Genomic DNA, 26,615 nt, shown 5'->3' with positions numbered 1-26,615 from the left:
CTGATGAGAGGCGGAGGGCATCGAAGAAACTGTCACACACCAGCTGCATTCATTTTCAGCATGTTGGTCTCCATCTCAGTGGAGAGTGTGTGTCTTTGACCGACAAGCGTGTTTGGTTTTTCTTTAGAAGCAAAAGACAGATGTTTTTTTTTTTTCAGCCTTGATCAGAACAGTGATTATTTATATGTAAATGTGTAGTCTGCACTGTTTTGGGGATCTTATCAGTATCAGTGCTTCTGAAATATTTTCCGTAACATTGCCCCCTACAGGAAGAATCTACCTATCTATCTGTCTGTCTGTCTGTCTGTCTGCCTGTACATATATATATATATATATATATATATATATATATATATATATATATATATATATATATATATATATACACACGCATGAATACACAATCGTCTCACGCTGATGTGGTGCAGGACGGGATTTCATATCGTAGCTAAAGCAAAGCAAAGCATAAAAACCCTTTGCTCGCATGCACAACTTTCACATCAACTGATCTGCGAACCACGTGTCCAGCAAAGAAAAAAAAATCACCTCCACACACTCCCTCCCTGGAATGGCCTTGCGCCCCCCTGGGGGTCGCGCCTCACGATTTGAAAAGTGCTGCTCTATATAGAAGCTGTTCATTTGCATCTGTGTCATGCAGATTTTGGAGGAAAGAATGATTCTGAATCTAGCTCAATGTGGATGCTGTTTAAAATGGCACATTCATAGCTTGTATTCAGATGTTAACAAACTTGAGTTGATGACTGGTTAGTTGCAGTTTGAGCATGTTGAGTTCTAATTCTACGAAATAAACACAGACCGTCGCACAAACTAGGGCCAGTGACATTGTGGAACACACACATGCTTCGACTGTCCATAGCAACCAATTCAATTGAGTATTCAGGAGATCACACACACCACACACATACATGTTCAGCATCTGTTTAATGTTTGACCTTTTGAACTATTAGGACTGGCTATCTGGGAAAGGTTGATCAGTTTCATTTTTTTCATGCAAAGGATTGTGGGATTCTTGGGAGGACGCAGAATCGACCATTTTTGACGCCATTGTCGAACTTCCCATTTGTACAGGGCTTTTTCAGCAAGGCGGCCATGTTTGTCAACTTCAGCCAAGTATAACTACATTAATACACGCATTCATGTTTTGATGCGAAGCTACTCTAGAGTAGATCACATTTTACCACGGAAAAAAAAACTGCAGCAAGTAAAAATACATTTGGAGTTAATGAGATTTCCTCATATTTGCCTTTAAACCTGAAAGCAAATTGTCACTTGACAGTGCAAATATGATGCGTGGTCCACGGCTTTTCATGTCTTTACACAGGGCCGTCACATTTTCGGTTTTCCAGTATTTAATAATAATAATAACCAATAACATTACAATCCAGAAATGACTGTAACATCTTAGTGTTTACTATAGTAAACATCCTATTAGCTGACTGAAAAGTGGCTCAATAGTTTCACTCGAGCTGTTGGATCCACTCGCCAACGCGAAACTATGACAGATACCCAGCAATTTTATCTCCTAATTATTGTTAATTGATAATCAATTTTCTCTCAGCAGCTTTCGTTAATCGCTCTTTCCCCTTCTACCTCATCCCATCATTCCTGCTGTCAGATGCCTCCACTGTGTGCGCATGTGCGCTTGTGTGAGTGTGTGTGTGTGTGCTCTAATGGTGTTTAATGCCCAGACTAATAGCTTCAGCAGGGAATCCTCGTGAAGAACTTGAGTCCAGGCCTGAGCTGATTGCTGGCAGGGCCATCCCTCATTCTGATACCGACTGGAGGGGAGAGTCAGGGGAACACACCCTCGTGTGCACACACACACACGCACACACGTTTCTTCATCTCTGGTGTCCACCATGAATTTACTTGGACTCAACCATTTGCTCATCTGCTTCGTCTGTTACACGTTTACATTATGGTGACTTCGTAGACTGTGTTCCCTCGAACCGTAGCTGATGCATTAAATCGTATCTGTAGGCATCCACACGATGGAGCTCGGCTTGACTCTCTCAATAATCCCCCCGATGTCCGCGTTCTTCAATAATTCCACAGGGCCGCTGGGAAAGGTTTAAACCGTTTACTGGTCCAAACGCCAACAACGTAGCCAAAGTTAAACAGAGAGACAGGTCAAAAGAAAAGGTGGGGCTCCACTTTTACTTTTTCCCGACTGAAAGCATCGCTCCAAGGTGACTTAAGGTGCGCAGCGACTCAAAAGTTCCACCTGCTCCCATCCACCTCAAACCACTGAACTGCATTCCAGATTACAACCAAACACAGAATCACACAAACAAACAGAACATACCTGCAAACAGGCCCTTCAATCCCACCTTCCAAATTAATCAACTTATACTGGTACAAATTTGATCTGTTTTACTTACTGTTTTAACTTAAATTATTTATTTTTTAACCAAAATCAAAGAACTGCATTCAGGCTCCTGCAGTATCCACTGTCTTCTGGGTGTGACATAAAATGTCACAACCTTTATACCGCAGATTTGCTCGAAAGCATTTGTGACTCAGTTTTCCACTGACAGGTTAAATTCTAGATCTAATACTAGGGTGGCAAACTGTTCCACTGGAGGGTCGACGTGGTTGCATCAAGGGTTCACACTTTAACCAATCGGCACTCTGAAGACTATAATCTGCCTGGTGCTGCTTCTTTGGTTGAAACTATCTGACACAAAGGAGAAATTATACTTAGTCCTCCTCATTCACACCAGTGTACAAGTAGTAGAAAACATTAGATTTAATCGTGGGATAAGTATTGTTACTATATAAAGAGGAATGGCTACAAATAAACATTGGGTACTTTCTTCTATCTTGTAAGCCTGGTTTATTGGACGTAAACAGGACATTTTGATTACAAACAAATACTAACAAGATACCTTCCCCTCCAGAAACTCGTTCAAATACAGGAGATATCACTTTGTCTCACAAGAGCTACTGCTATTGCTTACTTTGTAATAGCACGTCGGTGACCAGCTCATCACGCAGGTAACAGAAAGGTTTCATGGCCTCATCTCACCTAGATGAAATTGACTCAGTAATTACAATTGTCAAAACTGCAGTCAGATCCATCTACAGCGCTTCCAGCGCCTCTCCTTGCATGCAGTATGTCCAGTGTGTGAGGAGCGAGATGCTCTTAAATAGTGTGCAGAGCCCATATGTTCCTACCTGCCGTGGCAACAAAACTTGGGGGAGGCGGGCGTCCAGTGCTCCCCACAGAAAGCTGCCTGGGTCCCATAAGAAAAGTTGGTCAATAGAACGTCCCAGTGAATATATTTATCTATTTATTTATTTATCTCCTGAACTACAATATATTTGATATTTTTATATTGACTCTTCCACCATCGATGCTATTCTGTTAGCAATATGCTAAGATGGATCGTACTCTGAGACTGGACTAGCTCCAGTCTCAGTGTACGATCTTGTGAAATTACTACTACAACTACTTGATGCTTTTTGGTTTTCGAACAGGGACTTCTTCTTACAACAGCTGCTTCAAAGTCGTACTTCAAGAGGTGTGATGAGAAATAACTGTACGAGGTGTCATAGTTATCGTAGGAATACCTTTGCTAACATGGATGATGATGACGTAACGGAGTCAATGTGAATTGTGTGCGCGCTTGCTGTTAAGGGGTTTCTAAAAGCGTGTGAGGGAGTGTTTGGTATTGCCAGTTTGTAAGGTACATACTGATGTTTCGTGGCTGATTTGAATACATCTTGTTTTTTGTTTCACTTCACTTTTTAGATAGCAACCTTTGCTTTTGTACTTATCATTCTGAGTTTTGCCTGATGTTTTCTCACTTTCTTCCTTTATGGTAAGCAGTTTTTATAGCTGGAATTGGCTTCATTTGTGACACAACGTATGAAAGCCTTCTTGTTTTAGCTGTTGCTTCTTCCATTTTGTACTGCTAGAGATCGCTCAGGTGAACCACAAGGCATGGGACAAAAAAATGACACTGAAATTAAATATTCTGAGGGGGAATGAAATGTTTTGTTGAACATCACAACGGTTTCAGAGACATTTACACACAGTGGCCAGTTTTGACGGCTCAGTTCCTCAACATGTAATGAAAGTTTAGGTCAGAATATTAATTGTCAACTAGGCATAAAATGCAGTTATTCACTTTGTTCACTTCATCAGTTAACATGACGTGATTTAAGCTCATGTTGTCCAGCTACAAGACTTTAAAAGTAAAAATTTAAGCCACATTGTTATTGTAATTTTTCAGCTCTGCTCAGCTGCTCATTTCTTTTCCGCTTGTTTTCCAACAACTACATTTTAAGTGGGTGATTATTTACCATCCCAAATGTCAATGAGGGTGCAAGTCTCTGTGGCCTGCTTGAACCCCGCCTCTGTCCAAATGACAGCTGAGATGCTGTACATAGGAAAAATGCAGCGGCACCACCTGACCCTGGTTATCCGGCATGTTGGCAGTAAACTAAAAATGAATGAGCTTTGTTCAATTTTAAAAGGGAAAGGTCTGACTAATGGTTATTGTTGTCCAGCAGGATGAAGATGAAGAGCACAATGCCGGCTGGAGAGGATGAACGGTAAGTGAAAGGCTGAGTGGAGCTGTGTGTTGTGTGAGTGGGTGTAAGCGGCCTGGGGGTCTGCTGGAGCAGGACAGTGGGGCTTGGAGGAGGCGTGTCAGTACAGATGCTCTGTGACCGGGTGTCACAACTTGGGCCAGGAAGCTGAATCCAGCGATTAATCACCGGGCCCCTCCGCATGTAATCAAACAGGCCCTGGCCATGATGTATGAGCCGTGTCACCATTACTGACTCACACTCACCCACACACACTCGCACACGCGCTGAACCCGGAGTTGATCATGTGCACATGTGCATTCACAAATGTAAAGGGTGAGCAGACGCACAAGAGCCCCTGGTGGTCCACTAATATTTTGGCTATTGTCCAGGACCGACTTCAAAAACAGAAAAATCCCCGCGAAAGGCAACGTCTCGGTCAGTAACAAGAAGCTCAGTATAGTCGGAGAGGCTGGTCTCGCAGAGTCTAATGAGATTGGCAGATTGATCGAACAGATGAAAGACGGATGAAAAGATCGCAGGAATAAGCAGACTGAACGTGGACGGGAGGCTGGGAACGGCGAATCAGAGAAAAGATAATGAGCACGGAGGAGAGGAAGTGAGGGCTGAGCTGGAGATGAAGAGGTGAATCCATCGGGAAGGGGCTAAAGCTCTTGGTCAGCGCTTTCCAGCCCGGCTGGTGGACAGGCCAGCTGACAGGATGAATAATTTAGCACAGGGTATGGACATCGATCCCACAATGCACTTCTGCCAGAGCGCACTGTGACGAGCATATATTCCCGGGCACACACTTTTTACTTATCAGTGTCTTACTCCATTTGCTGCTTTATTTTTGAGCCCTACACAATTGTACTTAAGCCACTCAGTGAGCGTTTGCCCACTTGCTGACGGACACTAATGACTCCGAGCGTCCGCCTCTCAGTAGCCCTTCCTGTTTGGCCCCCCAACGTCCGGTCTAGGGCAGCGCGATACTTCCTGGTTGAGTCAGATGTCTTTGACCTGTTCGGCCACTAGTCCAACACAAACACTGCCGCTTCCACCAACTGTGTCCACTGCAAGAATATTTTTGCAAAGAAAATATCACCTATGTCTCAGATTGTTTTTACATATTCAATATCTTTTGCTAGCTAATCTATGCATACATACGACATCAGTTGACCACCGCTTAGTCCTGTTCAGGGTTGCGGGCCTGTGCAACAATGACAATTGGAATTAAAAACTGAGTACATTTAATCATGTTTTTTTCCAAACAAAATGTCCCACATTTTGACACAATTGAATTTCAATTTTGTCAAGCCAAATGAGAGCAGGCGAGAAGAAAAATACCAAGTAGTTGACTGGAAATTACCACAAATAAATGATATATAATCTTCTGTTAAGAAAAATAAGCAACTACGTCTGGTTGGTTGGATCTTATTTCATTTAAAATACATTCCATTTAAACATTCCCAAAATCTATCGTCAATTCCAATTTATTTTCAGGGAGAGGAAAATGGACTGCCTTTATTCTACACAAAATGGGGAAATTTTGGTTGTTATGGCGGCATGCAAACATTACATATGGAATAAACATTAAATATAGACAAAGAAACAACATAATCAACGTTGAAACAAAGAAGAGAAATGTTTATAAAAAAAGAAAAATACCAAAAACTAACTAAAAATAAATAAACGTATCAAATGAAAAGATGGCTATATTTGACTTACAATAAACCAAAACCAGTTTTAAAGTTTAGTTTTGACTCCAGGAGGGCTGCATGTGGCGCGTGGGCCGCGCTTTGGCCAGGTCTGCATCAAGGGAGTAGAATGTCAACTGTGTTATACCAAGTATTACTATACAGGTTAGTATTACTAATTATAGATTTACAGAGCATTCGTGGAATTGTTCACAAAATGAAAACAATCCAAGGTGTTGGAGACCTGAACTATTCTAATCAAAACAATTGTCAGCAGTTTAAATCAGAGAAGTGTTGTGAGCGGTGGTGAGTTTGGAGAGACGATGAAAATGATCTGAATTTTTTTTTTTTTTTTTTCAACCTAAATAGCCTTCCCACCGTGAACTACGCAGCATGCATTTAATACCTCACGCAGCACAAAAAAGTGATTGAGAAATCCCAGTTGTTGTTGACTGCATGTGGATGTTGTGTCCCAGACCAGCACACGCTGATACGCACCCGCCCTGTCCAGCAGGGTACACATGAGCACCCCTGTGTTCAATGAAAAATGTCTTCTTGCTCAACCCTTCCTACTCAGATGAGACTGCAACCCACAACCCACATACCCACTGTCTGTATGTACATCTGTTTAGGCTTATTTTCATGCCCAAAAATTGTTTTCTGGTTTTCTAAGTCAGGTTTTGTGTCAGAATGAATCACACACATATCTCTGAACTAGCATCCAGACTCCATTTTTTTTTTACTTTTTACCATTTCATGATTTTATTTTCAAGATTTTAACATCTGTATTGAACAGCATTTGAATGCATCACGTGATTATGCAGACAGACATAAAAGGCAAATCAGCCCTGGACTTTATTTCAAATTGTGACTGCATACACAAGGTAAGATAATGGCGAATATTTAAATGTGAGCGCAAACACTCTCACTGCGATGCTTCACGATATCGTGCAAACATCTAATTTATTTTTTATTAATGTTTTACTTAACCAGGCTTAAAATTAAATGTATATAATGACAAGCTTTTGCTTTAATCACTGTCGGACATTTTTTAGCAACACTCCCAGCGGCTTTGGCGCAACACAGGGCCATTTTTAACCTCGTGGAACAATGTTTCTCCCAAATCTCTCTGGCTTTTCAGGCACCTCTTCTCTTCATTCATCACGCAGCCTGAACGAGTGACCGAGGAATGACCTCCCACACATGCGCGCACACACACACACGCTGTACACACTCTCCACAGATCCACAAACACGGTATCAACTCACACAAAGCATGATTCATTTATCATGAACGATGGATACCTTGGAACACATGCTCAAACACATCCACGAGTACACACACACGCAGACACACACCTCGGCACACACACTCACACACGTTCATACGTTCCCATCACATCCGTTACAGATGGGTTCTCCTCCTCCCTGCTCCTAAATGAATATAAATATGTCAGCTTGACATCATTCATCTGGCCTAGAGGAAGACATTTACCTTGTTCAGCCTGAAGGGGCAGTAGAGCTCTCTCCTTCCCCCACTGTGGCGCCTGAGAATGGTGGGAAAAAAGATCAGCGAGCGGGTGAAATATTTAAATGAGATGCATGGCTGATGAAAGGACATTAACACTTTTAAAGAAAATGTATATTAAGTTGATGAAAAACTTTTTTTTTTCTTCCATTTTATTCTGCTAATGTGCCTCCATAATCAAATCTAATCCTATCTCTCCCATCGCGATGCGCCACATTCACACCAGAGCATTTGAGAGCCCATTAGCTTCACTTTGTGGAGCCGAAAAGCCGGCGGCAATCTGATACCATCAGTAACAGTCCGAGAGCGCAGTTGACGAACAGACAACAAGTGAGACGTGGACAGGAGCTGAGAGGAGATGGACATGTAATTGATGGGGCAAATTGGAGCAGACATGGCGGCTGGTGTGTCATGAGTCCGTTGTGGAAAGTGCTGGGCAGACTCAATGTTTTGTTGCCATGCCATAAGACACTGGTCCAATAGCCAACCCAGAGTTTATTTTTTTTAATTTGATGTAATAATTCTGTGCTGCAGAAACGTCTAAAAAGTAATTAAGTTACATTAACAGGCTTTCTAAAGAATAATTTATATATATATGTAATAAATGAACAACTAAATATTTACTACTATTGATATACATTTGAATACCTTTGCTATTTTGAAAATTCAAGTTGTGTAACTAGAAAACAATGGAAATCACATGTCCAAATATATCAAGTATACAGGCATGATAACCATCATGTCCTTAATTAATTTATTTTGCTGGGAATTTTAATTAAAAACGTGGCTGCGGTGACATGTTTTTTCTCAGAAAATGCCAAAAAATAACTCAATTTGCAATTGGCTTTTTTAGGGCATAAATCAGCACACTGTTATTAAATATAGACGTTGCCCTTATGATGCTAAAATTACACTCATATTCTAACATTCAATCCACAGAACCTTTATGGAAGTTAAATGCCAACACGTTCATTGAGACGATCAAAAAACAGAGTCACATCTCCAACATGGGTGGTGTGTATAATGGTAATTTGCTTTCGTTAATTTAGCCGTTTTTCGATATTGAAGCACGTGATTCGTGTTAACAGTGTCGTTAAATCCTGCAGTTAAAAGCAGGATTGTTCAGCGGACATTATTTGCCTCCTCAGTCACGGCAAGTTCACGCCGTGTTGCAGCAAAGGCCTCGAGGGACGAGCCTTGATTTCAAATTGAAGCGGCTCCTGATGCAGTTGCTGCTTCATATGTCATTAAGCCCATTAGCAAAGTGCTACTTTAACATTACAGCAAGAGTGTCAGCAAGTAGCGCTGTTGTAGATCAGCGTAAGTACATCTCATGTCCTCTTGTCTGTTCGCCTTTCTTAACAAGCCATTGTCGATTTTCTTCTTTTTTTCTTGTTGTGTGTTATCTAATCGCCGGGTTCCATTTTCCCCACTTGAGTCATTTGTTTCCCATTTTGCCCTTTTATTTTCTTCATGATTCACTTTAACTGGCCAATATTCATCGGCCCGTTGGTGACTCGTATGTTCCCCGGCTGTCGTTTCTCATATCTAATTTAACCATTTAATAAACCAAATTACCTTCTACCTAAAACATACCATTTATAAAAGAGATGCAGATGAATGGCTCAAGACATGTTTGCCAGAAGATACATTTGTCTTTTTCTGATTTTGAAACACCATTAATAATTTCTTCAGTATACCGGTGGAGCCTTTTAATTCAGTTCTTCCTCATGGTCAAGTCCCAGCAACAAACAAGGTGTGAGGGTGATGAAACATTTTTAATCATGCGGATGTAGCCGTGGGTAGAAAAGAAAAATGGAGTCACCAATTAACCTGAGGAATGTTTTCCTAAACTATATGACAGTAACTGCCCGGGGGAGAAACCCCATGTAAGCAAGGTGATAATGTACAAACTCTGCTCTGAAAGGGCCCTGGTTAGCCTGGAGCCTGAGCTGTAACTGAAGGTTCTGTTAAGGCCATGTTGCGCTGTCATCGGCTATTCAAGCCGTGTCAACTATCAGATGCAGTTTAAAACATCTTCAGGCGTGGAAAGTCAGCAGCGCACATGTGCAGTTTGTTTGATCCGTGCCCTGATGAACACCGTGGAATGCTAGGGAGATGTGTACTTTGGCACCACGCAGTAGTGCGTACGTGATTCTGTATGAATGGCACACACTTGAGGACGTGATTTTTAACTTCAGCATTGCCCCCTTTGAGATAATAAAATCTATTTATTTGAAGCACAATTAAACGTCACGCCTAAGTAGACAGGATAAACCACGCTTGTCTCCCAGCTTGATTGGTGCATCTTATCTAGTCTACTTAGTTAGAGGGGCTATTGTGAGGAACGGCTAATCCTGCCATGTTTGTTTTGGCCCGATTTTAAATGATCCTCCTCGATGATAAGTCAAATTCAGAGCTCTGGTCTGGTTTAGGGTTGGTGTCATTCTTCTTGGTGTCATTCTTATGTGAGATGTGTTTTTTTTCTGAGCAAGTTAACTGATCAAGCTCGATGGTGAATGAAAGTTCTTTTCTGGGCCAAAAAAATAGCGTAAGAATGGTGCAATTTTGGAAAGTTCTAGTGCAGGCCACGTAGAGGGTTTGATGCGTTGGTATGGCACGGAGCCACTTTGTCTAGTGCGAGCGTGCCCTGCCAGTGACGGCGTTGGTGTGTGGCTTTGTTCAAATGCTAATTCACAGAGGCGACATTTCAGGCAACATATTTAGCTCATTTAATGACTGGGGTTTTGAGTAGCTAAAAGTTCTGCTGTGGAAACAAATATTTTATGTGTGTTTTGTTTGTACAAATTGACAGAATGGTTCGTGTTGATTTCATATTTTCTGGGCAGTCTGTCCGCGTCAAGCTGCTCACATGCTGCTGGATCTGAGACAGGTGCGCGACTCGATCTTCTTCTGTGACCAAATCTGATCGCGGTCAATGCAGATGAAACGTCAGATGGAAGTGGGATAAGCCATCGTGCCAAATATCCAGCCTTATCTCAGGGTTGTTTGAAGCAGATTCATATACCTGGATGAGACAGTCATGCATTGCTGGGCGATTAACCGACATTATGGGTGAATTCCAATTTCTTCCCTAATCCTCAACCTCAGTCCTCAACGTCAAAAATGCATGGTCCCTCGATGCGCAAGGACTGCACCCATTCTCAGGAAGTTAAGTTGAGGAACAAGATGGAGGGAAGAGTCTTCTGCGATTTTGAGATTCGCCACCACCTACCTTAGAATTGAGGAATACCCAGACTATCCAGAATGCCTTGCATATTTTCAGCCAATAAAAAATGGCGTCCAATGCAGCGAAGAAAGTGAGTTACAAATGTATTTTTTGTGTTCATTGAGAAATGAACAATGTGTATTACATTTAGCCGGTTCGTCAGAATTATGTCAATTGATGGTACCACAATGAGTTCAGAAAGATGCTCAACAGAGCTGCCAATCAAAAACACGTGTTTAACATTTGCAGCCAACCTTCATTTCAAAACCAAATATATCAAAAGCTTGAGGCAAATGTATACAGAGGAATCCTCGCCGGTTCCACGCAGCTCATGCTGGCAACGCTGAGCCGCACCCTAAGATGGAGATGCTCAGTATTGTTCCTCAGAGGCTGGAGACACTGGATTAACAGCATTGATGTGAATTAGGTTTGTACTGGGATGTAGAATTGGGGTGAAATTCAATGGATATTGATTATTTAATGATTTTCTTCTTCTGTATCTTCTATAGCACCTTCTATAGCCGCAGTATATGACTATTTAAAATGCTTATATACATAAATATTTAGAGAATAAACCGCAACATAATAACAAGATCATTGGATGTTAGCAGAATCCAAGGTTGAAGAGTCAATGTATTGTGATTTTTATTTCACCGTGAACATCCAGCCCTACGATAGTGCAACACCGAATGACCGCATTGACCTGAGCAATTTAAAATTCAGTCCAGACTCAGATTTTTGAAAAACGGTCAAAAGTAATTAAACATAATTTCCCCATCAGCAAGATGCACTGGCACCTTGAGGTCAGATAGAGGTCAGCGAAAGAGCGCCTTGCCTCGGTTCAACAAATCCTTCCCTGTAACAAAGAGCGCCCATGTGGTTGCCAGGGTAACAGGATGGTTCGGTGGCGAGGTTGGAACATGTGGGAAGGGCAGGGTGGCTTTGTTTTTCCCATGATGAAGGATTCTCCAGATGCATTTTTAATCGCTAGACGTATGTTCCCGAATTCGCCCATCTAGCAAAGTCTGATTATGTGCAGTGGAGCTTTTGACATCATCATTTCGGCTGTTTTATCACGCTGCACTGCTCCCACCCCGGGCACCGCGGCTATTGTTGCTGTGGCTTTGATGATGACTACAGCTGAGCCCACAGATAGATAGAAGACACACATTACTGTCTATTTAGCAGAAGCAACCTGGCCGAGTAAACACATCTGTTTCACACCAGCGCGTTCCACAACATGCATTTAAACATTCCCTTTTTTGGCTTTTCCACGACCGAGCCCGGCACTCTTTGGCTTTGCACAGCATGGTAGAAGATGGCTGATCACCATGGCAACAGTATGTGCCGTTCAGCTACAGCTGTGATGTATGCGGTGACAGTTGACCCTGCAGTGAACTCTCTGCAGACGCTGACTGTCCTGCCTGCACCACACTGAGTGGAAGCCCAGGTCACCATGGAAACACGCCTATAGGAATTGAGCCTGCCGGGGGCTGTTAGAAGTTAGAATCATCTTTTAAATGTATTTTTGAAGAAATGAATGTTCTTCATTTTTCACTCGCTGCTCTTCTGATCGGAATAGTTCTGCAGGATGAGAGTACTTGTTTTCATGTTAATAGGATTTTTTTTTTTTTTTTACTATACCAAAGCCATGGATTTTAGAACTTTAATTATTTTGTTCGTACAATAAAGTGAGTTTTACATTACTTAAAAAATACTGCAAATAATTTTTTAAATGTATTTTTTATGTGTAATATGAAATATTTATTAAAATATTATGTTTAGATATACTTTTTTCCTCTAAAATAACTGCAACATTGTTGTGTGATGCCTGATTTCTCCAATTATTATTTCATGTTGTTCATCATTTTAATTTCATACTACATTATTGCCACTTTTTTTTTTAATTATGTAGCAGTGGTCTTCCATGTCCTTTTATTATGTGTATTTTCTTAGCATTTTCATATCATAATTTATCATTTATAATTCATAATTCATCGTAGTTGTCTGTTTCTTAAAACATTTGTATGTCATCAAATACAATGGACCCGCCAATTCACTCAGCGTGACATGCCGTACTGTTTTTGATTTTACAATGGTGTGTAGCTCTGTTTCATTAATTCATATTTTTTGCCATGTTACTCTGTTATTGATGCTTTTGAAACGTCAGTGGTGTGGTATTTTAGGTGTGTTTCAGTGTTATGCAGTCCATAAGTAGAAGAAGTGACAAGCAGAAGGTATTGGATCTGTATCAACCGATTCTCAAGGCTGTAGTGTCGCTATCGAATGAGAAAAACCCTGGACATTTTAAGAATCATATTTGACTTATAACAATACTTAACTTCAAACAGGTCGTGATGTCATATGTTCTCCTCCAATTTGATTATGACCAATTTTACTGCAGATAATGCCCACTTTTGTCACTTTTACAACTGCCATTTTGTTCATTTGATGTTGTAGTTATACCAGTCAATCTCTGCACTTGTGCTTTTTGTTTTGATTGTTACTTTATGTCTGTTTTGTGTTGACAAATAAAATACTTTTTTTGTACTTTAATGTACTTTTTTTATTTTAGTTATTCACTTAATTGATGCATTGCATACAATTGTATCAATACTTTACATGCAATTCTAAGGATATATGAGCTTCGTATTGCGCCAATGCACAATGCATATTGTACATATTTCATTTTTGTTAAGCTATTTCTATTAATACTTGATTAAATACAATGTTTGTCCCTGCGTATAACAAACTGTTTTCTTTTTTTTATTCAGAAATGTGGTTAAACATGAATTTTAATGACACACTGCATCATATGAACAAGTGAGATATCTCCTCTGATGCATGCTTCCCATGCTAAAAATCATTATTTTCTGATGGTTCTCTTATATATGTTCTTTTAGGCAAATATTTAACATTTGTTATCCTTTTCAACGCAACACACATTTCCATATTTGATGTGTGAAAGGGTCTGAGTGTTTGTTTTGCCCTCACGTGTTTGTCACCAGTGCTCCCTCAGTTATGTCTCATTTATCGCAACGTGACAGTCGTGAGCATTTTCAGTGGCATTTAAAATCATACGCACTGATTCCTACAAAGACCTGCCCTTTGTCAACACCAGACTGTGGTCTTTTGTAACGTGGACACACACACACACACACACACACACACACACATTGTTGTATGATGAGACAAACACAGGTGTCATTGCCTCTTCAACACACAAAGCACGGCACCACAAACCAGAAGTTAAGCACACAAAAGTCTCAATCAGGCCTTGTCTTCTTTTGCCTGATTTGCTCTGCAAAAAGTCAGATGTTGTGACTTCGCTTCACCACCTGGGGCGCCACAGCTCTGCAGAAGCCAGCCTGTCCAATCGTGCCACAGCTGTTGAACTGCTGCAGCATAGAAGAAAGCAGGAGAAATCCCATGAAGGCCCGACAACCAGACACCTTCTTAATCACTCATGTTGGCTTGTTTTATTAGGAAACAATTGGTTCCACATGGTACCAGATGCAAAGGGAACATATATAAAGCTGACATGGAGCAGCGCTAATGCCGAAAATATGTTCACAAAGAGGTGCGAGGGAAAATAAATTATGGTTTCGGTCGCTCACAAAACTACAAGGAAATGAGGATAGTGATGAATATTATTTTTATACAAGTGTCTGTGGTGTGAACATTAAGAGTGAGAAAGGGCGATCATTCTTTGGTTTCATCTGACTTGTATTGCTACAAAACAAAAACACTCAGACATTCCATGTGCTCTCACCGCTCCTCTGTCCTGTTTTTCTAGATGGCAGTCTGCAAGGGTCGTGACCTGAAAGATACACTCTGAGCTGCCACACAACTGAGAAGTCAACCTGCTGGTCTGGGGAGGGTGGAGGGCGTAAGGACGAGACAAGTTTGTTGCTACTGTTAAACCTGCTTTTGAACTCAGTAGTGACGTGGCCGAAACAAAAAGGTTTTTTGAAAGTGTCTGCTTTCAAAAAAAAAAAAATCTCCTGTTATAAGAGCTGTAACTGCTGTAGTGCATAATAGAACTTGTAGTAGATTAGTTATGTTATGATAGTTGATATTAGGGATTAAAACCTCATTAATTCAATCACTTGTTCTTGTTTCCTGCCAGATCTTGTCTGCTGCTTTGTTTCACAATGGGCAACTGTCTGTCTGAGGTCTGGTGCCAAAAAGCAGCAGCATAGTTTGAACATGATGAAACCCTCTACTTTGGGAAGCATAGTGCCAGGATTGGTAGTATACCTCCCTGCGGCACACGTTTGAAACTTATCTTGCATTTTCAGGGTTAGGTGTGCCCATATCTGAGGTTACTGAACCAACCCTGTCACCTTCTGTCAGCACTTATCTAGGCTGTGCAGGCAAAAGCAAGGCGACTTGGGAACCAAACCAACATGATCAATCTGCCTTGGTTGACAGAAGGACCCGAGCAGCATTTCAGGACACAGCACTTTAGCCGTCTAAAGAGGACTAGTTGAGAGTGTCCGGTCAAACACACTCCTCAGCCTGCTCAAATTACATCGTCTCAGGACACAACACTGTTGAGAATGTGCACTGACTGCCACACCAGCTAGTTACCTGTTGGGTGTGGAGGACACTGGAACCCAAGTGGGTGCCTCAGGACCCCGAGCTGACACCAGCATTATGATATCGTCTGGAGGGCATCTAGTTTCACACGGCCTCAAAAGACTAGACAGCTTTCAGTGTCACTCGACACCTCATCAATGTAAGGAAATTAAATTTATCCTGATTTATTCTACATTGATTTACATGCAACATAGATTATTGAGTAATCCTGGGATGAGGAGTGGCACTGTGTCCTCTTGAGTCCTTCCAGTTCAAGTGCTACTGGTTGGTCTGGCAATCTGAACACAGTGCTAGCACCTCACTAGGAGACGTTCTGAGACAGCTTTATTTGACTTGGTACCCAGCAATGGTACGGAATGATCAACAAAGTATGGGTCTTCGTTGTCGACATCTGAATCAACACATCAGCAGATCGGCGCCATTGCAATGCACAACATGCTTGAGATCCGGTTTGTTTATTCACCACAGACATCAACAAAGACTCGAGGACAAATGCCGCATCTAGCTTCACATATATGACTTCTCAATTGTATATAATGTTGTCAGATTGTCTTCACTTCTTCCTGAGGAGTTGATACTTGCATGTTCTGCAGCACAGTTGAAGTTAACCTAGGCGCAGACGACCTGGTTCACTGCAACATCCCGGTCACTTAGACTGACTGAGAGCAATTCAAATTTCACCCACAGAGTGGGACTGTTTACACAGAAGTCTGATCATACCCTCATTTACTAACTATCACCCACACAGGATGAGTACATCACAGGCACACAACTATGTCACAGTATCTCACTGAAGTCTTGCTCAATCTCAACTCTGGCTAGCAGAAGTATAATGATGCAGAATCTTCATTATTAAATATGCGTGTTGTTATTAGCGTGGATGCCTGTCATTTTCAAACACACGGAAGTGTTGCGCTGCTTCAGTCATGTTTGGTTATTCTACATGAAAGTTCTTAAGCGACTCTGCTTAGGGATGAATCAGAATATATATCTGTGGCGTGTGGTGTTAAGACTAAGCCCCGCCTGTGATCTGGCCGCCCTCCCTCGCTGTCATTGGCAGTGGTGCTGCCACTGATGTTGAGCAGGTGACCTTTTCTCTCGGCTAATCCACACCAAAAAGCCCTAATTACTGCTGCCGCTCCACCAACCCTCCCCGTCCCAATAATCAATACAGCCAACTGACCGGCAGATCACCCTGTCAGACACCAGCGCTCCCCACGTGGAGGTGCGTGTGTGTGTCCTGAATAACGCTGACAACATTTTGTAAAGCAAATTGAGTCATAAAGTTATCTTAATCTTGAACAGGATAAATGTGAGGGTGAAAGATTTCTAGGGGGAAATATAAATAAATAAGAGGTGACGCGAGTGAGCGCTACCATGCACAGACACACATACAGGCATTTCTGTCTCCCACCTGAATGTTGTGACACCACTTGACCTTATTGAGCGGCGGTTGTGTTAAGAGTCCCTGATTAGAATATCTTGCGTTTAATCTTTAGCAGAATGACTCTCCTCCCTGAAGAGCAGAAGGAAGCCCGCGGGGTTACGCTGCGACACTGATGCATCCTGTCATCGTTTCCTCAGACGGCAGCTTTTCACAAAACTTTTGTGTTTCAGATCAACATGCAGGTGCGCTTCTGGAGACGCTGTGTATGACGAGGTGACAGTCCAGAATGTGAGCCGGCGTGTGAGAAATGCCTACGGGGCCCATGACAGCCAGACATAATGTTATCAGAAAGAAAGAGGAAGTTCAAATTTACATGCAGCTACATGAAAACCGTCGCATCAGTGAAGCGAACGATGGAATCTCTCACTCGTTCCCTCCTTTTCTTTTCGTGCCGTCACTCTTGCTGACAGTCTTTGATTGTTGCAGACAAGTTATTGAAAAGCAACGGAGAAAACGGCTGGCAGCTCTTCTCCTGCACCTGCCAGAGGGTCTCTTCTTCTGTGTTTAGCTGCCGGTGGAAATGTCTGGACGTCCCGTGTCATCCAGCGGTTGAGACAGTCGACATGATGAGGAGGTAGCGACAGAGTGATGAGAAGCTTGTTCATACCTTCGGGGTGCAGGACGACGCTGACGCGCCATAAGTCTGGATATGCTCCAGCAATCGCAAGATCAAGAACACGGCTTTTGTATGATAAAGCTTACGTACTGATGAAAGGAAATGTATTTCAGCATCTGCAAAACTAGCGTCTTTTTCCATTCATCCACATTTTCATACCATCAAATACACCACAGTAGAGGATCACGGCGACCCAGAGACACTAAATCTGTAGAATAGACCTAACCCAACTGTTCTCCAAACACTACGACTGGCCAGACTCAAATCTTAGTGAGGTGTTATGATTAAAAAGAAAAACAAAATAATTTTAAAAAGCATGCAGTTTGCAGCGGCAATGAGTTTACTGTGAAGCAGTGAGATAGAGAGCTGTGTAGTGGCTTCATTTATGGAATTTTATGCGTCGGTTAACATATTTGTTTTAGTTAGTAGCATCATGTTTGTGAGTTCACATCTTTTTTGGCATTAGTGTCACTGAAAACCATGATCTGTCGGTCATTCACGATAAGAACACCACCAGGTTGCTCAGTCCCACCCTCACAAGCTTAAAACTCAAGGAAATCCCACTTATGAAATGGCAGAAAAAATGAATCGCTAAAGTCCTAGTTATGAAACCGTATACATATATACACTTTGCTGGGTTTATTGCATTGAAATGACTCAAAATGAAAAGTAGACCAATTCAAAGGAGATTGGATTTGTCCCTCCAATGAGCCCTGAATAATCCCCGAGACGCTATCTGAGACGCTGTGTGAAGTTTTCTAATTTGAAACGGCATTTGCTTTGGTGGCTACTTACAGACACTCCTGTTCCTTGTCTTTGTGAAGTGGGAGTTTGGAAAGAAGTTTAGGGTCAATCTTCGATGGTCAGCTATGTGGCTGTATTGTCCTGCCAAACAAGCACGGAATACAACAAGTTCTGTTTTAGCAGCTGCTACGTTGCAGAAGAATACTCTACTTAGTTGACAATATTATTTGATGCATCACGTTCAAGCTGGCCATTAATTCATTGAGTGAAAAACGTTCAGAAAAGTCACCAGTTTGCCTTGAAGAGAGGGTTACTAAATGTCTCTGTACTCTAGCCAAGCCTTCACTGATGCTGTTAGCTAACTGCTGGCGAGAGTTGCTGTATTTCCTGTTGCTCCCCTCTTGAGTCTTGCATATTGAGGTGCAGTGCCTGGGGGAGGACTTGCACAACCATAGGCGAGCTGATAACTGGGTTAGCTAACAATGTGTCCTACACTGCAGACATTTATCACATGCTGGACATCCATCTGGTGGTGTCCATAGAGGATGCCTTCTAAAGTGCAGCTGAGGAGGAAAATAAGACGGAGTAGTGTTTGTTTTTGGTGCACAACTTTGAGCTCGGTGTTGTGTTACATGCTTGCAACTTCCCTCGTAGGTTGATGAAGTTCTAACTGGTAACTTAAGTTCATGGTTTTCTTTGAATGAGTTCAATAGTTTCAATAGCAGCAAACTGTACTGTCATTTTGTTTTCGACAGTTTGTATTGTATTTGAAGTAACGGATGGATTTGGATGTTGTAACAAATGATTCATTTCTGAGGGTGATCTGGATTTCTTTTTTCACGTTATAAACTGTGTTTATGTGACTCGTTATACATGTTACATGTATTAAACTCCATGCGTATGTTAGCGTGTGTGAGTGCCGAAATACCTTCAGTACTCGCATGAGATCACTTTTAATTTATTTCATTTTCAGGTGTGAGCGGTGTAATTACATGCTTGAGTGCTTTGCTAGTTTTCTATCTTTAAATTTGCTTTGCTGGGCCGCACAACTATCCAGATGTGGAAGATATGTGTGAATAACAGTATTATTTCCTCAAATTTATTCATGCGTGTGGATTATTTAAAATGTGCACTTGCTCTAAAGTTGGAGTGGAGCTGCATTTTTATCCACTTTGTAGACATTTATGACTTGGGCAAATCACTTGCATAACAGGAAAAAATAAGAATAAATTAGATGAAATTCTATCAATGAGTGCGACTGGAGTACAATGGGAAAAGCAAATGCGCTAATGGCGCCATTAAAGGTGGATTCCATTGGTGCCAAAAGATGAACTCCACCGGCGTGTAACGTGAGCCGCACTGTACGTCTCACCCATGAGGCCGCCGCATGCACGTCAAAAAGCAACAGGATAATTGCCAGATTGTCAAACTTCACACGTTCTCAAGTCACATTGATTCATGCTTGCCAAAGTGATGCATGCTGTAACACAACGAAGAAAGAAGGGTATCGTGCCTACTAACTGCGGGACAGCTGCGAGGAGCATTTGTCAAAGTACAGTAGGACCATTAAAAGTACTTTTTCTTCCTGCCGACGTTCTCAATCTGTTATTCTAAGTGTCTGACAACATTATGGGAAGGAAGGATTACAAGCACTTTGTCTTCGCTCTTGTCTGGCCACAGAGAAGGATTTGTCTTCATATAATCAGAATGTGGGTGTTGGATTACTGACAGTGTGATAAGTTTGATGCTACAGCAAACCACAATGATGAATTATTTACAGAGAATATTATTAATAGTCATCAGACATGAGAAGGACTCCCACCAGATATAGGTGAAGTGTCATCATTACTTAGCTTTTCAGTTGCAATAAGAAGCTGTCGTCCCTGTGATTTTTTTTTCTTGCTCCCTTTCTGCTATGAAAGCTTCTGTTTTTTTAATGGATTTACCAAAATAATTCTCACAAGAGGCAAGTTTCTGGCTTGAAAAGAATCGCATCGCGTGTTCTGCACACTACTCTGATTTTAGGTTCCTCACAAATGGGCTCTTCTCAAAATCTATGCAAGGCATATCTAGGTTTTTAAGACCAGCCACAAATGGTGAACACAAATGATCGAACAGTGTGCATTTTTTTTCTTAATTTATCAAATCTTACATTCTAATTTATCAAATCTTACATTCTAATAGAGTAGCTCTTCGGTCCAAGTTAGATATCTTTATTATAACTAGCTTTCTTATGTGGAAGATGCTACATGTCATTACCTTTAACCTGTCATAATTGTCTCCAGTATTTTGATATATTAAAAAGAATTCCTTGATTACGGTAATTTCCAGACTATAAACAGCTACTTTTTTCTTGCGGTCTGAACTCTACATGGATTTTTATGGGCTGAAGAGCACTGCCAAAGTACTGAACCTCATCAGAGCAAACCAATGAAATCATAGGCATTTTTATTTACTTTAAAGTCCTCTAAATGCCTTCAGCTTTTTGCCTTCAGCTCCACCAACAAAGCCAAGTTTGAGAGCATTTCGAGCGCTTTAATGTCAATGAAAGATGTGAGGAGTTCATGATTCGAGTTCAGAACATTGCAGAGTTTGTTTCATGAGTCTCGACGCTGGAGCCTGGTTTCAATACTGGTTTAGGAGTGAGCTTGTGGACCAGAGCGACTTATGTACGAACAAGATCTTTTTTCCTTCTTAAATTAGGTCCGGAATTTACTTTACTTTAACGTCAGGCAACCGCATGTAGCCAAAAGTCAACATGTAAATATGTTCAGCCTGTGCTGATACCAGTGTAGCTGAGAGTGTGAATGGGAGTCAACTGAAGACATGCTGCCCCGCAGAGAGCGTCCCCTGTCAGCCCGGCCTGCTGAGTGAAACCCTGTGGTAATGTTTGGCTTGAAGGATGAAAAAGAAGGTGTGGAGGTGGAGGAATGAGGAACGGACGAGAGGATGACAGGCCTGAGGTTCTGTGGCTGGAGAGTGTGGAGCCCAGTGTTTGAAGAGAAGGAGGTACGGGTCACGGAGGAGTGACGGGCAGAAGGAGGAAGGATAAAAGGGCTAGCTGGGTAGAGAAATAGAGGGGGTCCCACTTGGTCTCGTCAGTCAGCCGTCTATCTCTGACACCTGAACCTCCGCTGACCGGGTCGTGACTGCCTCTCTGGTGCGGGGTATCTCACCAGGGTGGCAACCTTTGACCTCGCACCTCCTCATGGCCACACAGCCTTCCCCTTATAGCGTCACACCTTTGGAGCAGATTTGTTGCTAGAACCAGATCGACTCTGCAGCAACAAGCCACACATTTTCAGAAGTTAAAAAACGGGAATGGGAGGCACAGGGATGTTTATATGTTAAGTTAAAGTGAAAGAGGACAACTTAAGACGGTTGCCACTGAGACATTTTTGCTAAAATTTGTTCCGATCTGATCCAGTATCAGTATCGGGTTCCGATACTAAGTAAGTGGCAGGTTTCTCTGGCAGGAAATTTTCCTGTCAGCCAGCAGGATTTTCCGATCCATGAGCTGAGTCTGTGCATTAATGTTGTCAGCTGAAATTTCTGACTGCAAAATGTGGAATGGATTTACTAAATGGTGCAGTGCATCAGTCCATTCCATAGTTTGCAGCCCATTATCCAACTTCCCTTCCCTATCTGTTGTTTACTTCACACTAGAGCTGTGCGGTTTGTTTGGTGCAACACAGATGAGACTGAACAGGACTTAATAAATATTGACTCTCATTTAACCTTAACTGTTTGGGGAGGTTTTTTTTTTCAATTTCAAAAGGCTGTAGCTTGAAAATGATTAGCAATGATGGCATACTGTAAAATAAATCTTCTGAAGACCTTCAATGTGACCCAAAGTTTGTTGTAACTGAAATATTGTGATGTCACACCGGGGCTGTTGTATAGCTATTTCAGATGCTGATCCATTGGTGACATTCTTCCTCTCTCTGGCTCAGCATCATCACTGTTGTTCACGATAGTACCATGAGTTCAGTTCAGTTGTCTTTTCTAATACACCAATAATCAATCAGTAATGATGATGCCAAGGCAAACAGATCTCTGGTGTTGGATCAAAATAATATCGGAAATACGAATTAAGGTATCGGGATCTGAAGTAAAAAGATGTGGATGCTTGCCACTAATAAGGTAAATAGAAACTGATGGCATATTCTGTTTAACGTAGTTTTGCCTGATGTTCTTAAATACGATATTCGGCGTGTTCAGTCCGAAAATGTCCATCACATGACTGGTTTTGACACCATGCTCTAAAGGTTTTTTTAAAGCAGAATTAATGTAGATATTCACATTGAATTGATCGCAATTTCACTGTCAAGGGTTTGTTATGAGGACAAATGGAATAATGGGACATAAAAAGCTTTAGGGTTTTCTTCACCCATTAGAATAACAAATGCTCCCACTCGCAAACTTGCTCATGGGTCCCCGGAGAGCTGAGCCTAATCCCAGGTTTACATTGTTAGGTCAACAGCGATAATCCTGCTAACGGGGTGTTTATCTAGGTACTGCGACTACTGAATTCCAACATCCCTCATGTTGACCTAGACAACAAGCGGAGAGCACAAATAGTCATAAAATCTAAAGCTTTCATTGATATAGTAAAACAACAATTTGAAGAGACGGCTAAGAAGAGCAATGAAGAAGTCGCAGAAAGAGAGGAGTTGAAGAAGGGGGGTGAGAGAAGATGGTAATAGAAGGTCCATGCTGTCAGCTATGCAGATTAGAGTGTGATGGCATCAATGCAGGAGTGGACACAGCGTGTCCCTGTGGACAGACACACTGGTGAGAACACATACACCGCCTGAATCACCGGGGAGCGTTTAAGCCGACATTAGAGAAAGAAAACACGGACACATCAGCTGAGATGTAAATACAATAAGCTATGCAGGAGCAGATAGAGACTTTAAGAAGACGAAGAGATGAGTGGAAGCCAGATTTTCTTTCTCATAGTGAGACATTTTGTTCAAACCGTGTGATTTAAAGTCGAGTCTTTAGAGAGCTACGTTATCATGCATCGCCACGTAAACCGTTTTTGTGCGTATATTTGTGTTTAGCAGTACATAAACCTCATATTGAAAGTTGTTCTCACTCAGTATTACAGCACTGTGTCTGGACCTTAAAAATAGCAGTTACCTGTGTGAACAAATTATTAAGCCGAACTGCAGAATGATGCACAGGCTATAAATGCAGTACTGCAGTGATCAAGGTTCATTCATACGTAGGGCACTGAGTCCATAGATTTCTCACGTTTTGGAGAGAGAGAGTGATGTTTGTAGAAGCTTAGCCCTCAACATGTTGAATTATTTCTAGTCATGTGCTTCAGTCTCAGTGAGCACAACTGAATTCAAATCCAATGGAGGTGAGTGAAGTGATGATTAAGACTGTATACCTGCTTATTTGCGAGTACTTTGTCATGACAACCTTGTTGTTCTGACAGCAAATTAGGTATACAATTTACTCCATACACCAGAGGTGGGCAGTTCATTTTCCTAAGGGTCCAGGTTATATATTGTGACCGTTGAGAGAGGGCGTCAAGCCCAAAGAAAAGAGGGTAAAACAAAATTGAAGATAAAAACTAAGTGATAACATCATGTGTGATGATGAAATTACACTTTTAGAATGCACAGAAAATGTTGGCTTGCTGGGTTTTACTTAATTTAAAGCACATTTCATTTAAATATTATTATTCATTATGTTATTCATTTATTATATTATGTGCCTCATACATTTCAATATCTACTTTCAATTCTGATGTATTTTAAGGGACAAGAAATATTCCTAAAATAATAATAACGGAAAAGATTATTTTTCAGTTGCATCACAATGAACAAAAAAAAAATCTAACTACTACTAGGGCCCAATAATAACAGTGAAAGGGCCAGATTTGGCCCCCAGGCCGCACTTTTTTGTAACGTTGCTTCTTAAACTTAGTAAAAGCACACAAGTTGTTTTTCTTTTCTATAAATCTTAAATTTGAGCAACTATATACAGGATGTAACAAAGAGTCACTTGGACGCCATGTTTATTGAGACCTCATTTATTTTGGAATTGTCATCTAGTGTCATAAATCTGCCAAGTGGCTTTCTATTATTAGTTCCTCAACACTCTGAAGGAGTCAAGTCAGTGTTGTTTGGACAGACATCCGTATAATGTGGACATGAAAAAGCAGTAAGATAAAGTGTTAAGAGCCACATATGTTCATATGAACAAGAGCAACATTACAGACTGGCTTGTTTTTCCAAACTAAACATTGTCCCTGGCTCTTCTTGACTTGGTTGGACAGAAGAAAATGGGCTGAAACGACTAGGAGTTTAGCATGCATGTCAGGGTCTGGAGACGCTCCCTGAGCCAAATGCCAGTCTATAGATCGCGGAGGGGACTAAAGATCACATCATTGTCCACCCGGACACCGGTGACACGGGACAGCGGACATGGGAGAGACGGTGGAGCGAATGATCCCTGCCAGGACGAGCCATTATAGACAGCAGCTGTCATTACCGCAGCAACATGCATCCATACGTGTGCACGATCCACCCCCCGCCCCCTTCACGTACACACTCGTACTCAAGACATGACGGCGACTTTATAGACAAGTGCTGTCATTAGGAGAGTCTCTGTGGAGCCCAAATGATAACGAGCAAGTAAGGAGGGGAGGAGGGAGTGTTGACGGGGGGTGAGTGTCCGGCTGTCTGCAGGTGAGGATGTGGTGCTTGAGAGGTCAGCTTCCTCTGAAAGACACTCACTCACACAGCTCAGGTTATACTGCGATATTAACGTTTGTCTTTCACCGGCTACTTTGCTTTCGTGACATGATCGAAATCAAAGTGAAAACAAGTTTGAAGCACTAACTAGTGAAGCGTGTGGAGTCTGCTCGGCTGGAACTAACTGGAATGATGGCCAAAATGAAGAGCCCTCTGAAGCTGTTCCACACTGTTGCATGGTATTTTCTTAAATCCTCACAACAAGCAAGACAGCTGATAGAGTTTTGAAGCCCACAAGAGCCTCGTCGGTTTGTTTGCAGTACAAAGTAAATAGCTCGTCACATTTAGATAGTAAAAACAAGTTTGACTGGAGGTACTTTACAAACGCACCATTGTTCAACAGCCACAGTGTGATTGAGGGGGGGGGGAAACATACAGTGCTGAGCATATTAAGGAGTGAAAAAAATTGGAACCTCAAAATAAAACTGTCAGAACACAGTCAGTGACATTACAAGAAGAACAAGTCTCTACAGCGTGAGGCAAGAATCCAAAGGCAAATCTTTCCAACAACATCATGATGAAAGTTTATTCCAATGGGGGCTGCAGTTCAGCCAAAATAAAGTATGTTTTGTGAGCAAGTGATGAGAGATTGGTGCGTTGGCTGATTCAAAGCAACAGAAGCAGCGGTTTGTGTGATGAAAAGGAAACTGCCTGGATGGCCGGGCGTTCTATCTTTCAGATCAATTATGCTTAGCATCCTCATAGAGATCAATAAGGCGCTAGATTTGGGTGTCCTGGTACTCTTGTATTGTGTCACTGAAAACTGCAGTTGAGAACTTTTAAATCACAGATCTTTGAATTTGGTAATGGCAACACATTAAAAATATTCATGATCTGAGGTTTGTTGTCTGAAACATTTTGGATCAAGTGGGACGTGATCTGCTTCGAGGACTGGTCTTCATGTCTCCCCATATCTGGCCGCTCGGCCATAACAAATACACTTTCATCCACAAATCAATTTGTCCAGGGCAGCTCCCTGACGCAACTTTAAGTGATTTAAATCTGTTTACCTTGAGGTGACAGGCGGCTCTCACTACATAGTTTCACTTTCTCCTGCCATGAGCTGGAGGGCGAGCACCGACGAGCAGCTTAGAGTAACTCTAATCTTGACATCTGTCACTGAAACATCTCCATCCGTCTCCAGAATAACAAGCTGCTGTAGTTCCGACAGCCACGCTGAGTTTACAGCTGTGAAAGTCATCTCCCCCATCAGATGTCATGAGAATGCGGCGCAGCAGTCGCGTCATTAGGAAACGCTGTCTTGACTTTGTCTCCAAATCTAATCTCTGAAATGATAATGTGGATTTTAATTCTGAATTGGTAACCAAGAGCGCCAACTCTGTCAATCACATCACAGAAAACCGAAATGTTAAACTGTGCCTTTGTGTGTCAGTTAACCCCCCAAATTGTCCTCTAATCCCTC

The 26,615-nt window shown here is 41.8% G+C and overlaps 1 long non-coding RNA gene across 2 annotated transcripts in view; it reads left to right on the top strand.

Moving 5' to 3' along the window:
• The window catches only part of LOC128758243 (uncharacterized), a 54,542-nt gene that overhangs the window by 15,287 nt on the left and 12,640 nt on the right, over positions 1-26,615 (top strand). The window contains exon 3 of one of the 2 annotated variants that reach the window (XR_008414457.1): positions 4,540-4,581. This is a non-coding gene — a long non-coding RNA (uncharacterized LOC128758243). Of the gene's footprint in view, positions 1-4,536; positions 4,582-26,615 lie in introns of both variants that reach the window. The other variant, XR_008414456.1, reaches the window with a different exon arrangement.

This window comes from Synchiropus splendidus, chromosome 4 (genome assembly GCF_027744825.2).
Source record: "Synchiropus splendidus isolate RoL2022-P1 chromosome 4, RoL_Sspl_1.0, whole genome shotgun sequence".
Taxonomy (NCBI): domain Eukaryota; kingdom Metazoa; phylum Chordata; class Actinopteri; order Syngnathiformes; family Callionymidae; genus Synchiropus; species Synchiropus splendidus.
Note: the sequence above shows the minus strand (reverse complement) of the source record. Positions and strands in the feature narration are given on the sequence as shown.